Raw genomic sequence first — 16,045 nt, 5'->3', positions numbered from 1 at the left:
ATTGTATTGATTTAAATGTGATTTTTATGATCTTCATGTGATGTAAAGCACTTTGAATTGCCTTGTGTTGAATTGTGCTATATAAATAAATTTGCCTTGCCTTGCCTTACTAAGTAAAAGCAATATAACTTACCAGCTAGTCAGTAGAATACGGTACGTGTAAAGCTTTTACACATGCAAGTAAGGGGGACAGTTGGATTTGGAGCAATTTGCTCCAAGTCCAACTGTCCCCCTTACTTGCACACACTCGAAGGGCCCCATGTTGCTTGTTGCCTGGGGCCCCCGGGGACCCTTGCTACGCCTCTGGTGACATGACCAAATTAATAGAAAATAACATTTTCCACATGTTCCCTATCTTAACGCATTCACTTTAATTGACGGTGATAGACGTCTAATCAATTTGCACTACAAGTCCAAATAAATTGGACAGCATTTGCCGTCAACGGGTGCCAAATGTCTAGTCTTACTTGGGTCCGGGCATGTAATCCAGGCCGTGTTTTTCCCCATCCCAATCATGTGCAGCTTGTGTTGTCTCTCCCTCTCTCACTCGCTCTCTCACACACACATACACGCACTTCCACACATGCTCTGTGATGCAGCCAAACACACGGAGCGATGCAGGGGGACACTACGACGGCGTGTCGGAGCCGGCCAAACAAGTGACGTCCTACTACCGCATCCACGCCGCAGTCATCTCCCGGCAAAGGAATATCGCGCAGGGCTTCCTCCACGCCAGACAGACGCCGAGCTGCGTTGCCAAGGTAGGAGAAACCCCCCCAAAAATGCGCAAAAATGTTCAACACGTTCAGATCAGTTGGGGTTGTTGCGCAAACGATTTCAGTGCGAATGTGCATGTGGGACCGTCAGGCTGCGTTTATCTGCTTTTAGTCTTGATAAAATATTTTACATCAAAAGGTGAATGAAAGCTTTCAACAAAGTTTCCCCCCCTCTCCCTCATCCAATTACTGTGTTAAGTGATAATGAGGTAACCACTAATGCATCCAATCAACCCCTGCTCACGTTTGCCTCATCCGTATTTCTTTAATTTCCACTTGGTAGGGAAGGTGTGATAAGCATGTTGAGTTGAGTTAGGATATGTGTTAAAGTACTATAATTGGCAGACTTGAAGAAACAAGGTAAAATGGGAGCACCTATAATGTAGTATGAATAAAATTCATTAGATAGGCCAGGGAATCTAGGGTTAAGTAGTGGAAATCGGCGGGGGGTCAAAAGTCTCGTTGATAAGGTCATGAGCAGAATGTGATCGCAGGTGCTTTCATACTAGCACTAATTTTTGTAGCTCTCAGTTCTAAACCGGTTTAAACGATACACATGACTTTCCTAGATATATAAAAAAAAAAATGATCAGGGTTATCTGTGTATCGTGATATTCACTTACAGGAATGTGTGCAAGCAAATGACAGATATGGCAGAAAAAAAAAATCATTTGCAGTTTTAGTGCTTGAAATATTGTAAAAGCAGAAAATAAAATGGATACTTGAGTCGCATTTTTGTACAATTTTGGGAGGTAATGAAAAAAAAAATGCAATGGTACTGTTCCCTAATTGCCTGATAGCTTACATTCACATACCAGGAGGCAGTACTGCTGCCATTCTCACTGGAAACATTTCGAAGTTTTTCTTTGGCATAGCTCTTTAACTGGCCATTGCCGTGCATTGTTCTGAATTTGCGATCAGCACAGCTTTTGAGTTGAAGATGAAGACTAGGATGTTGAGTTACAGATCAACACATCAAAAATGAACGACAGAAATGGCAAGACGTTAGGGGCCAGCCAAGTTTAGGCACCTCACAGTCGAATAGAGTACGTACACTATGTGTGGTGGTTAGTGCTGCAACGATTAATCGATTAACTCAAGTATTCGATTAGAAAAAAATATTCGAATTAAATTTTGTTGCTTTGAGTATTAAAGTGCCGTTGTAATGGTTTATTTTGAAAGTGCTTGCATTTCGTTTTATTGATTAGAGTGGATACACTGCCCTCTGGTCTGCCTCTTTTCACATTGCTGAATCCAACCGCTCCCTGTTAAGATCAACGTAAGCTAAGTTTTTGTTTCAGCTAATGTTTTTTAATGCATTCATAATTTTGTTTATAGGTATATTTAGCCGTTTATTGTGGGAATTTGTGTCAGAACCATTTGTTAAGAGCATTGTAAAAAAAACTTTTATAGCATTTAAGCTAGCGGACTTTTTCTATATAAGTTAGCCAATTGTTCTTTTGTTGTTGTTTTTTATTTTTTTATTTTTATTTTTTTAATTATACCGTTTGAGGCTCAGCTCAGGTATTTTAATTTTTCATGTTCCTGATCCAATTACTCGATTATTTGAACTAACTAGTCCATCGATTAATCGACTACTAAAATATTCGATAGCTGCAGCCCTATATTTGGTAGTTATTAGAAAGTGTGTTGTTCTTGGTGGAACCAATTCATTTTCAACTGCTGAAGAATTGCAAAAGAATGAAAAAAGCTAATACAGTGGTACCTCCACACACAATCTTTTCGACAGCCGACATAAAATTTGACGCGCCATTTGTTTCTACATCTGAAGCCATGCTCGAAATACAACGATTTATGGTAGTGCCAAAGTTTCTTTATTTTTCCGCAAGACGGACGTACGGCGGATTTTCCTGTGAACGAAATCAACATGGGTTCCAAGAATGTTAGTGCAGGTGGTGAAAAAAAGGTGATGCTTCCCATTGAAATGAAGATGGAAATGATAGAAAAAAATGAGCGTTGTGTACGCATCCGTGAACTGGCTCGACAGTACAGCCGTAGAATGTCTACGATCTGGACGGTCCTCCTCTGACTTCTGTTCGCCAGTCTTTATAAGTTAAGGTGACTTGTTATGATTGTAACATCGCCCAAAAATCGCCAGCTTCGTCCTGATTTTTAATCACTTAATCAATCAAACTTGGGCAACACAACATGAACATAAAAAGTAAAAGTAAAAAATCCTCTCTCACTCTTTAAAGTCAGCCACGCGGTGCGTTCAGGTACACCACGCAAAACAAATTCGCCACATTAGAACTCAATTTGTTACATGATTACAGGTAGGCCTATCATTATTATTAATACTAATATTATATTCTGATTTTTATTCATAATTTATTTGTTTTGTTCTGTGTAATTGCTATTTGCAATAGTACCAGCAGCATTTATTCAGGATTTAGTGTAGGATTTTGGGCTGTGGAATGATTTTTTTTTTTTATTATAATGTGTTCTTATGGAAAATCCTGCTCTACCTACTAGGGGTGTGACAAAATATCGAAAGTGATATATCGTGATACTTTGTATGACAAAAGGTTATCGATATGCTCATGCCAAGAATCGAGATATTGTTTTAAAAAGGTGTTAATGTCTAAAAAAATAAAAAGGAACCAACAAGTTGCTACCAAAATCTTCCACCATAATAGTGTCTCAGTTAACTCTTAAGGCTGCATTGACGGTGCACGACGCCAAATCCATTTAGACTGGGAACGTTCGTTCATTCGAAACCAGAGCATTCAGTCATTCTGTCCGATTTTCAGGGCATTTACAGGTCATTTCCTGTTGAGTTTGAGTCACTGCCTATTCATTTGGGTCATTCCCAGGTCACTTCCTGTTCTGTAACTCAAAATAAACAGGAAGTGACCCATCAAATACCCCAAAATCAACAGGACGTAACTGAAAATCAACAGGTAAAGTACCTTAAATAGCCCAAAATTACCTCATTGCCTGGCATTGGCTGCCACTGACGGCCATAGACGCCCAATCCATTTGAACTGGGAGGGTGGCAGCGAATGAACATTCGTTCATTCGCTGCCATCCCTCCCACTTCAAACGGATTGAACGTCTACTAGTGATAAACTCATTCCAATTCACAGCAGAAGCTTGTTTTTCTCTTAATTTGTTGTTTGTAGAATATTCTAGAATGATTTCCTGACCAATGTATCGATAATCGTTGTATCGCCATATCGTCAGATCATCGTTATCGTGAGCTTTGTATCGCAAATCGTATTGTATCGTGAGGTACCAAGAGGTTCCCACTCCTAACGTACCTACGACCATTTCGACTTCCAAACAAGGTCCTGGAATGAATTCAATTCAATTTTATTTGTATAGCCCTATATCACAACAAGGTTGTCTCAAAGGGCTTTGCAGAGGCAATATGATACACAGTCAGAAACAGTAGATGAATTAAATAAAGTTCTCGTCCAAGTCCTGGGCATCCCTCATCCTTAGACCCTCCATGTCGGCAAGGAAAAACACCAAAAACCCTTTGGAAAAAATCAGAAACCTTGGGGAGAACCACAATCAGGAGAGATCCACTCTCAGGACGGATAGACAAGATGCACCAGGACTGCTAATCCGAATTAGCAGACGGACTTAGTTTGTAGAGATGCAATAGAGTGAAGGAACAAGAGGAGCTCCATCGAGCCAGATGAGACGGGGGGGGGGGGGGGGGGATTAACTTCGTATGTAGAGGTACCACTGTAGATGTATCTGGTGAGAGAAGAAACACATGCTAATATCGTACAAAACAGAATATGTTCATAGATTGTGGTGATCAGCGTGAACAATCTCAACTGAATTGCTCTGATGTATTTAGCATGATTTAAAGCGAAACAGAACTAAAAGTTTTGACACTGTTTTAAGTGCAGAAAAGTTGAAATTCAGGCAAGAAAACGACATATGTCCTTTCCCCAATCTCTGTTTCCTTCCTTCCTCCATCTTGACAGCGGTGCATATTAGCTGTCCGATTTCTCTCACCGTTACCGTCATGGTCGTCATCATCAATATCAATCTTCAGCTCTTGTGAGTTCATTCAGCCTTTTCGCACCACAGAGCCTTCTTGCAAATTGCCTACCGTGTGACGTGTTATTCCTGTTGTTAAAAAAAAAAATGACTGTCACAAGTAGTAGCCTGTGAAATTCATCAGGTGCAAATGAACAGAGCCACATCTGTAAAAAGACTTTTTGGAACGACTCCAGCTGTGACGGAAATGGATCTCTTGTCTGGTGAAAAACGTGGTGCATCTAGAGCCCTGGAGTGAATAAATCTTATTTTATTGAGACGGTATAAAATAATTTTCTGTACTCGAATCATTTCTTGGAGCACACCTGATGATCTCACTCGTTTGAAATTGTATTATTGTGTGTGTATGATGTTGGAATTGTTATTCTGACTACATCCAGAGTCAAGGATGCAAGGAAGGACGGAGGCGAAGAGGGTCAACTGGGTATGAAGAAACCATTAGCAGATTAGCAAAAGCAAGCGCGTTTGAGGTAATACATAACGGGAACGCTGAGCCGCATACAACATTTGAACTAATGAGGTGTGGAGCATGTAGCGTATTTAATGATTTTCACTCCCTCTTTAACTTTATCTTCTCGCCTGCTCGCGGTGAAAAGCACTGCAAGGCAGACATTTTTTTTAATCTCTAAGAAGCAGCCCACAATCGGTTGATCTTCCCTCTCCGACAACTGTTCGCACCCCCCCCCCCCCCCCCCCTTAAACAAGCCTTTTCCAGTTCGACGCATCTCCCCGTCCCATCCCCCGTTAAGGATCTACATCTCGCTTGCCACATTGAGGCCACGATAGTGACGGTGGCGTAGAATTGTAGCCATTATTAGCTGCCATGGCATCTTTGCTTGTCAGGTAATGATGGACTTGCTGTTGAACTCTACACCTACTGCCTTTGCTTCATTAGCTGCTCAAACTCCTCCTGTTTCCTACCCATATAGCTAAAACACTTTGAGAATTGAAGTTCTATACAACATGTTGACAAATTCACCTTTTTATGTTTATTTTTAGTAGGGTGAAACATGCCAGTTTTTTAGCTTCCATTGAAACATTCTAAAATGAAGCACAGTAGTAGCCTACGTTCTCAATTAACATATACAGTGTATCACAAAAGTGAGTACACCCCTCGCATTTCTGCAGAAGTTTATATTTTTTCATGGGACAAAACTGACAAAATGACACTTTGACCCTATGAAAAGTAGTCTGTGTGCAGCTTATAGTTAATTTATTTTCCTCTCAAAATAACTCAATATATAGCCATTAATATCTAAACCCCTGGCAACAAAAGTGAGTACACCCCTTAGAAACTACATCCCTAAATGTCCGAATTGAGTACTGCCTGTCATTTTCCCTCCAAAATTTCATGTGACTGTTTACAGGAGTGCTGTGGGCATTGCTGCAAAGATCGAAGAGGTGGGGGGTCAGCCTGTTAGTGCTCAGACCATACGCCGCACTCTACATCAAATTGGTGTGCATGGCTGTCACCCCAGGAGGAAGCCTCTTCTGAAGACTGTACAGAAGAAAGCCTGCCCATCTCATCAGACAATAGGACATGGTTCCAGTAATCCATGTGCTTTGTTGACATGTCTTCAGCAAACTGTTTGCGGGCTTTCTTGTGTACAGTCTTCAGAAGACGCTTCCTCCTGGGGTGACAGCCATGCCCACCGATTTGATGTAGAGTGCGGCGTATGGTCTGAGCACTAACAGGCTGACCATCCACCTCTTCAATCTCTGCAGCAATGCTGACAGCACTCCTGTAATGAGTCACATGATATTTTGGAGTGAAAATGACAAGCAGTACTCAATTTGGAAATTTAGGGATGTACGTAGTTTCTAAGTGGTGTACTCACTTGTGTTGTCACAAACGGGTCACGAATCCACTCCTTCGCAGTTCGTGGGTCTTTGAGGTTGTAACTCGTCAGGTGCCCTTTTCGCTGTAAAAATATCTTCAAAGACGTGTTTTTCAGTCATCTTCGCTCGTGTAGGGGCTAATTATTTCCGGGAACAAATGTGCTGCGCCCGCGGCCTAGCAATACACTATTATCGAGGACAAGCGCACATAGATATATTATATACACAAACAAGATGTACTATAGCGGTCCAGTCAATGGATTTCTATGATGACATTCTAATCTATCCCGTAGTATTATATCTAGAGTAGACAGGGATATTAAATTATTATTTCTGTGCGCCCCGGCAGCAAATGCGCCACGGACCAGTATCGGTCCGCGGCCCGGCAGATGGGGATCCCTGCCTTAGAGAACCTCCATTTTGCCCAGTGCTGCCCTCTGCTGTTGACCAAAATTAACGTCCCAAGTTCTTTGACACAGAATTTCTGTGCATCTGCGATGAATAGCAACTAATGAAGTAAATTAGTGGTTTTGGTTCAAACTATCATGTCATCAACCTACATTTAACATAGCTGTCACAGATACACAGTAAATCTCATCGTGTGACATACACATTGCTGCCTCGGGGCCATTTATTTGTTTTTCCGAGCAATATCAATCTAAAAGCAGTGTTTTGACCTGTGGCAGCACATACTGGACAACAGATTGCTAAAACTAGCAGTGGCGCTAAAATTTTAATCTAACCTCCCCGAGGGTTTTACGATGAGTGACATTTGTTTGTTTTCTGCATTGTGCAGGGATGTAATAGCCAATCCTCATAACTGTCCCGCCTCAGATTTGATTTTCTCAAGGCCACGAGCTGCAGTGGTGTTATAACGATGCTGGGGATGACAGTGTTGATGAGTCAGCAACTGTGTGTATGTACCCTTGCTTGCGGGACCGTTTCTTTCTCTTTGACTATATTTTAATTGCCGAGCAGTCCCATTTCCAGATTCGTCTCTTCTCCTTCGCGGAGAACAGGACATCTTCTGTTTCTCCCAATTTGGCTAGAAGGGACTCCATCTTGCGCCACTCCCGCACACTTAGCCGCTTAGATGGGTCGTACGGGAGCTGTCAGCAGGCTGATTTAATTCGTTCCCCTCGCAAACAAGCTAGGCGAACAAGCCGGCTGCTACCCCCAAGAAAGCTGAGGAAGAAGTTGATGTTTTTTTCGGGATACAATTCATAACGTCTCGAGCGCATGAAGAATTTCCCTACGGAGACACTTTGGCTTACTCGTGCTCCATAACCGAGAATCATTTTGTAGCTAAATGTGCTAATCCCTTCCCTTTTGAGATGATATGCCATTTTCAGGAATTTAAGGCTTGTAAAATGTACTTCCAATTTGTTTTTTCTTGGTTTAATGGAACTTTTTCAATGCCACTGACGATTTAAATGAGTTTATCACGAGTAGTCGTCAAATCCATTTGAAGTGGGTAGGTGGACAATGGTAGCCAATGAGATATTAGAAAGGAAATTATTTATTTTGAGTAGGCCTGAACAATATTTGAGAAAAACTTTCATTGCGATTTTTGGGGGGGGGTTGCGATATACTGCATTGTTACATTGCGATATTAAAACAAGAAGAATTTTCACCAGGAAACTTGAATAGCTGTGTTTGGGATAAGCCTGAACAATAGTGGGGAAAAAATGACATTGCGATTTATTTTGCCAAGGCTCCACACTTACTCTTTGCATTTTTTTGCACTGGTGTGCTTAACTTTTTTCTTAATTGTACCCTCAGACTGAAAGAAGCCACAACTGTTCTCTTTTACTAAAATGTGATTAGAAACACATTTATTATTGCCATTGATTTAAGAATCTATAATATTTAGTACATATTTTGACCCAGGGAGGGCAACATGTTTTGCGCGCGCATTGCACGCTCGGGGTGATGATACGGTTTGGCTGGGTTGGGAGAACAGCTGTGCTACCTACCTAGCAAAGCTAGTATGACAACTGGCATGATTTTGTCATATACTATTGCTGGTCAGATTGTTGTGTTACAGAGCTGTGGGATGAGTTCCCAACGTCGTACCTGCATCCAATTCCAGCTCATCAGCAGTGTCTTTAAACCGATCCTAGGCAGGTTGCCGACATACTGACTTGCCGCAATTTGACAGTTTGTATTTTTGACCCCTTCAGGAAGTCTGGACCCGGAATTGAACCCTCAATCCCAGAGGTGGACGTGCTAACCTCTGTGGTGCCATTATAATGTAAATTATTTTTAAACGAGAATAACGTTGAAAAATGCTCGTCTTTTTTAAATGCTTTATTGAGTCCACTCAAATTCACTCATGCTGCTGAGAACAGCCTTGCATTTACACGATGAATGATTTGCCAAAGGCTGGGCTACCGCTAGTGTGTAACTAGCTAAACGATGACACATTTGTACCTTTGATCGTAGAGCTACTAAGCCTTCTCTTGCCAGATCAAAGCTAGAAACCTGTCAATCATCGTTAACTTTAAGTACCAAACGCCAGCTGCGCTGGTGACAAAGAAAAACTTTGGCCGCACTGCTTAGCAGGAGGGGACGTGTGAGCGGCCGTGGCACTGTACGAGCATGAAGCAGAAAAAAGTTTGCGTGTTCAAGAAAAAAAAAGCATATCTTTATGTGTATATATATATATATATATATATATACATTAGGGCTGTCAAAATTATCACGTTAACGGGCGGTAATTAATTTTTAAAAATTAATCACGTTAAAATATTTGACACATTTAACGCACATGCCCCGCTCAGATTAAAATGACAGCACAGTGTCATGTCCATTTGTTACTTGTGTTTTTTGGTGTTTTGTCGCCCTCTGCTGGCACTTGGGTGCGACTGATTTTATGGGTTTCAGCACCATGAGCATTGTGTAATTATTGACATCAACAATGGCGAGCTACTAATTTGTTTTTTGTTTGAAAATTTTACAAATTTTTATTAAAACGAAACATTAAAGAGGGGTTTTAATATAAAATTTCTATAACTTGTACTAACATTTATCTTTTAAGAACTTCAAGTCTTTCCATCCATGGATCACTTTAACAGAATGTTAATCATGGTCATGCCATCTTGTTGATTTATTGTTATAATAAACAAATACAGTACTTATGTACAGTATGTTAAATGTATATATGTCTTGTGCCTTACCATTCCAACAATAATTTACAGAAAAACATGGAATTTTTATAGATGGTTTGAATTGTGATTAATTACGATTAATTAATTTTTAAGCTGTTGTTAACTCAATTAAAAATTTTAATCGTTTGACAGTCCTAATATATATATCTTATATCTTGCGATGTCTGTATTGCACATGAGCACATCCACTGGCAATGTTCAAACGATATATCTTTCAGGCTTGTTTTTGAGTGCTTGTAGTCTTCTGCATTCTGCACACAAATATGAGTTTCGGAGGCCATCCAAAGAGGGCTTCACCTGACTCTGTAAGGTCTCCACGCTGCTTGTACGCTAATCTGCCGAAGGGCGTTTTCTGTATGCGCAGCAACTTTTAAGTCGCATGCTATTGCATCACTGATGTTGAGCGTTGTTTACCTTTGCAGCTTTGTTTTATATCTACTCATGCCTACAGGCTTTACTCGGGACGCTACACCTGTTTTTCTGTTGTGCTCATTGTGCACAAATCAACAGTCCGATGGCAGCTTCTGTTCTGGCTCGGCTGTTGTTTACAAATCATTTGGCATGCAGTCTGCATTTCTCTTTGCAAGCTCTAACTTACTGTTCGAACTGAAAAATACTTAGTAATTTAGCTTTATTGTGAATTAAATTTAATATGAACACTATACGATATACACTACAGCTGCTTTCAGGTATGTTGACGTGTAAATGTGAGCTGGAATCTAAATCGAATGTGTCATTTTAGACAAAGGGTCCATGTCCCAGAATATTTCAACAGAAAGTTAGGATAAATGAAGATCGCCCGACGGAACTCATTCTAACGTTTTGTGGTCCATGCAACATTAAAACTAGGGCTAAAACTAACGATTATTTTTATAATCGATTAATAATCAGACGATTGATTAAACGATTAATCGGATAAATATTACTTTTTTCAATTACCTTCACTATTTAACTTGAAGTTGTTTTAGGTATGGTGTAAGTAACCATGAAGACAAAAGGGTTGACTATTTCCTTAAAAAATATTTTATTACAGCTTCCTGACATAACTGTTTTCTACAACTGTACTGATTTAAGTACATAAGTTTTTAATGAAGGTTCTGAGTATAAAATGTAAAAATAATTTCCCAGTACACAAATAAGACAAAAGTCCTGTTCTTTCAAATAAAAAATAAAAAAAGTGCTGCTGATACATTTTTTTATTTTGCGGGCAAAGCGCTGATATAAGTTAAGCCTACGAATAATTAGGAGGCAGACTGTACTGAATCAGTTTTCTTTATCAAGCGGTTGTTCATAAATACAATCTTAATTCAATTTCAAAGCACTCTCTCTTGTATCCCAATTTAGATTGAATAGCAGCCTGTGTTGAAAGGAGACTCTAAGCCAGGGGTCTCCAAACCGGTCTTTAAGGGCCGCTGTGGGTCGTGGTTTTGGTTCATACCGATTAAGCACAGACCTTTTAACCAATGTGGTTTCAACAAAAGAAGCAACACCTGAGGCCACTGCTCTAATATGAATGAAAAAGAAATGAAACAACTTTACAATTTAACAATAACTCAAGTGCTAATATGCTTCTCCAAAACTCAATACAAATGGATACTTAAGACACTGATTAGCATACTCGCTAACTAGCTTAGCGCTCCGTGCTAAGTAGCAACATCTAAAAAACAAACAAAAGAATTGGCTTAATTTACTCACCTCTGATGGAGGCACACTGGATCTAACAATAAAATAGACAGTCTAACTCTCAACACTGTAAAGTTATTGATTCAGCCACCCAACCTGAATGTAGTAGACTAGCAGTGAACTCTCTCTTGCGCTAATCAGACTCAGACCTAATATTTGATAGCCATCTAAAGTCAGTCACTAAATCTGCTTATTACCACCTAAAAAATACAGCCAGAATTAAGGGGCTTCTGACTCAACAAGACATGGATAAACTTATGCATGCATTCATTTTCAGCAGATTGGACTATTGCAACGGTATATTTACAGGTCTTGATAAAAAATCAGTCAGGAAGCTGCAGCTTGTACAGAATGCTGCAGCTAGAGTCCTCACAAATACAAGGAAACTGGACCACATCACACCGGTTTTGAAATCGTTATACTGGCTTCCAGTGGGTCAAATGATAGACTATAAAATACTACTGCTCGTCTACAAAACACTTAATGGCCTTGGACCAAAATACATGCTTGATTTGTTAGAATCGTATGAAACATCTAGACCCCTAAGGTCGTCTGAAACCGGTCTCCTGTATGTTCCAAGAACAAGAACCAAGCAGGGTGAGGCAGCATTTAGTTATTATGCTCCTCACCTCTGGAACAAGTTACCTGAAGTATGCTCAAACTGTTAGCTCCTTTAAATCAGGGCTAAAAACACTTTTGTTTAGCACTGCATATCCATAACTGTGTATATATTTAATTCTTTTTGCTTTCTATTCTTATCTCCATTGCTGATTTCAATTATTAGCAGCAGTAGTAGTATTTGTTTTATTTTTATTCTATTGGTGATTAAATGCGATTTTTATGTATAATTTTATTTCCTATTTCGATTGTCTTTGTTTTTACGTTCTATTGATTTTAATGTGATTTTTATGATCTTCATGTGATGTAAAGCACTTTGAATTGCCTTGTGTTGAATTGTGCTATATAAATACATTTGCCTTGCCTTGCCTTGCTAATCACTGGCACGCGCAGCCTCGTATTACACTCAAAGACCCACACGGGACTGCTCATAGCTGCTAGCAAAAATTGATTATCAAATTCATTGGGAATTAGTTAAACGATTAGTTGTTGCAGCCTTAGTAAAAACATAGTGCATACTGTATAACTCCCTATTTCAGTCCAACCTAACATATTAATTCCGATCTATGCAATGATAACTGAGGAGTAGCAATGCTAGTTATTGTCCTAAACACCAAGGAGAACAAAGTGAGTGACCTTTAAGCCTGCCCTTGGGCAGTTTTAAAAATAAAAGAGAAAAACTAGAAGGAAGCACATGCTATAAAATCACCTTATTTTACCACAAACTATTTACAGAGTGTTTTTGAGCGATGCACATTCGTCCCTCGTGATTTAGTGATGTGGTCATGCACCACTGAGTCCTGCGCCATCCTATTCCAAAGTTGAACTCTCTCTTCCTCAGCCCTAAGATCCAACAGCTGTCAGACTTAGATGTCCTTCCAGTTTGTTGTCCTGAACTTTTGACGGAAAGTTGTTATTCCGTGTTGCAGTGAAATTCTCGAGTCTCTTTAACACAGTCACATTACAGCACTTCAGGTCATGTATGAAAGGGGTTTATGTAGTCATTTTCCGCATGGGGCTTTCTACCTCACCGTTCCACTTGTTCTCCCTCCATGCATTGATGTCTTTTATTTCCTTTTCCCCAGAAAATAGCCATCTCCACTGTAGCTATAAAGACAGTACTGTCAAGGGGTACGTCAGTCCCAGTGGGAAAGCAAAGAAAAAGTCTGGCATCTTTGTTTGCCTTCCAGCTGCCGGAGCATGCTCTGACTGTGAAAGGCCACTAGCTTTGTTGGCTAACACAATCCACCAGGGGAGGCCTTTGGCCATAACCCCACGGAGACACATGCAAAGTCCTTTCTGTGCCAGAATCAGCTGCTGCATGCTAAGTGCTGTTTTGTTACAGCACTCAGGCAGCCGTGAAGCTTGTTAGTCCAAACGCAAACTGACTGCTCGCTGACTCGCTTGATGGGTCAGCCTTATTGACAACGGAGTTGTCGGTGAATGCCCACTCATGGGAAAAAAGTCATTGCAGAAGTTCCCGCAAGGATGACTGAAGTAGATATTCCAGGTTTGACTTAGTTTGTTCGTGGAACAGACTTGCGGTTAGAAATGACAATACTCACTGTGCTTTTTTAAATGCTTAGTTTTTTGTATCAAACACTTTGCATGTTTGCGCAGTAAAGCCGCAGGCTCACATCTACATGCAGACCGGAGCTCTAGGAAGCTTTCGGATGGCCTGTCTCCTCTCCTGACAGCGATCGTAGGAGATGGTTGACGTCTCTCGTGAAAGGACGCTGACAGGCTCTAACAGTTTTGACAGGAGCTCATAAAGATTCTGGGATACATGGAAAGTCATATTGAGTCGTAGAGGCTATAAGGCAACTAAAACTATAGTCTATGATGAGCAATAGAGTATATGAATGCTATCCAGAACAGAATTCTATTAAGGTTATGTGTTGATGAGGGCTGCCATAAACGATTATTACGACTAATATGTATGACTAATTGGTGATCATTTTTGTGATTAGTCAATTTATCTGCTCATGTATGAATCATGTTATTTAAAGATTTCTCTATTTTTTTTTTTTTTAGGAACAAGAACTGAGCACTATGAAAACTATGTAATAATTACAAATATTAGTCTGGTTTTATCGAGGACTACAGACATCTTAATATTTACTGTTATTAGACTCAAGAAGATTTGGACCATTTTTAGGTCAAGAATGTCTCTAAACTATTTTCATTATAGATGTCGAATAATTTGAGCATCGATTAGTTGCCGATTAGTCGGTTATCGTACCGGCATAGGCGGAGTTTGACTTTTGGGGCAAATGTTGATGACTCTGAAACGTAGTGTCAGCAATAAAATGACAAGAATATTTCTAATAATAAGTTGACAATGAGTGTTTTATGTTTCCCATCATTCTTGAGGGGAATTTTAAATCTAGCTGCTTAGGCATTACTTTTCGCCAAGATCGTCATCCATTGAATATGAAACGCCTGCCGGTGTCGTGCCAATGTAGTTACCCCAGTTAAAGATTGTATCCCCTGGGCGGAGCCATATGGAGGTAGATTTGTGTCTTTAGTATTCAATCAAAAAAAAAAAGTTGCGTCAATAAAAAAAAGTTGCTTCAATCAAAATATATATTTTCAACCAAAAAAAACTCACTTCAATCAAAAAAAAAAGTGTTTGAATGCAAAAATAAATTTTAAACTCAAAAGACAATTTTTAATTTTTTTTCCTATTTGATTAGTAATAGTTAGTGATATTTTAGTCATTTCCAAATATGTTCGTCTCTGTCTAGTTTTATTCGACAATTACACAAAATGTTTTCGTTTGTAAACTTGAATAAATGAATGTTTCCAACAATTTCGAAATGAACATTGACAGACGAGCACATAATTGTAGAGTCTGCAAGGACAACACTATCTTTGTGATGATAGGAGATACTCAGCAGGAAAACAGTGCATTTTTTCCAATTAATTAAACTCACCTGTATGGCACGAACTGTATGTAAAAAGTTTTCCAAGAGTTTATACTAAGAGTAAATACTAATGCTGACGCAAGCACTATGCTAATGCTACAAGTTACATTTAGTGTGTGATGATCACTTTAACTCATTCACTCCCAGCCATTTTCACCGGTGCAACCCGTTTCGCTCCCGGCCATTTTACTAGATTTTGACTGATTTTGCAAGGCCCACAGAAAGTTCTGTTTTATTGCTATATAAACATGGAACACACCAAAATAAAGATTAGACTCTCTTCTTTCAGCAGGAAAAAAAAGTTAGTTCATATCTTTTTCCATTCTTTAGAAATCAGCATTAGAAAATAGCTTAGTTTGAGCAATTTTCCAATTTCTGATGAAAAAAACTGAAATTGAGCTTTTTGTGAAAGCATACATTTCAAACATAACTTTGACTTTAACACAGCTATTTTTTTGCTTTAGTTACATCCCAAACACCTGAATAACGATTTCCTTTTACAAAATAACATAAACAACAAGACAGAGCTTTTGATAGCAAAGTAACAATTTATTTATACATAACTAACTCAGAGATGACGCTGTTGTGGCCGCAACAGCCAGGGTAAAATTTCCCTCATCGCTGCCTGTCTCTGCTCGGCGAGCAGCACGGACTCAACGGCATCGTCCGCTGCACTGGTGGTCCCGGTCGTTCTGCTCGGTCATCCAGCACCTGGCATCCCGTCCGTCCTCCCGGTTGTCCTGCTCGGTTGTCCGCCGCCTGGCATCCTGGATGTCCATTCGGTTGTCTTCCGCTGGCGCCCCGGCCGTGCCATTCGTTCCGTTGAACCAGGTTGCGGGTCTTACCAAATGCACTACTGCCCTCCAGTGGCCAGTTTTATTGCTTTAAAATGGATTTTCAGCTTTGTTCTTTGGAGCTAAGTTGAATCAGAACCCAGAGATGTCTCTTGTGAAAAAAAAAAAAAAAACGTAAAACACTTATAAATACGTCTTTG

General features: G+C 39.9%; 1 protein-coding gene across 3 annotated transcripts in view; it reads left to right on the top strand.

Moving 5' to 3' along the window:
- Nucleotides 1-560: 560 nt before the first annotated feature.
- The window catches only part of dlgap1b (discs, large (Drosophila) homolog-associated protein 1b), a 233,648-nt gene continuing 218,163 nt past the window's right edge, over nt 561-16,045 (top strand). For all 3 annotated transcript variants that reach the window (XR_009061613.1, XM_057824079.1, XM_057824078.1), the window contains exon 1: nt 561-761. The gene's annotated coding sequence lies outside the window, so the exon portion shown is untranslated. The remainder of the gene's footprint in view (nt 762-16,045) is intronic.

The sequence above is a fragment of the Corythoichthys intestinalis genome, chromosome 20 (assembly GCF_030265065.1).
Source record: "Corythoichthys intestinalis isolate RoL2023-P3 chromosome 20, ASM3026506v1, whole genome shotgun sequence".
NCBI classification, from domain to species: Eukaryota; Metazoa; Chordata; class Actinopteri; order Syngnathiformes; family Syngnathidae; genus Corythoichthys; species Corythoichthys intestinalis.
Note: the sequence above shows the minus strand (reverse complement) of the source record. Positions and strands in the feature narration are given on the sequence as shown.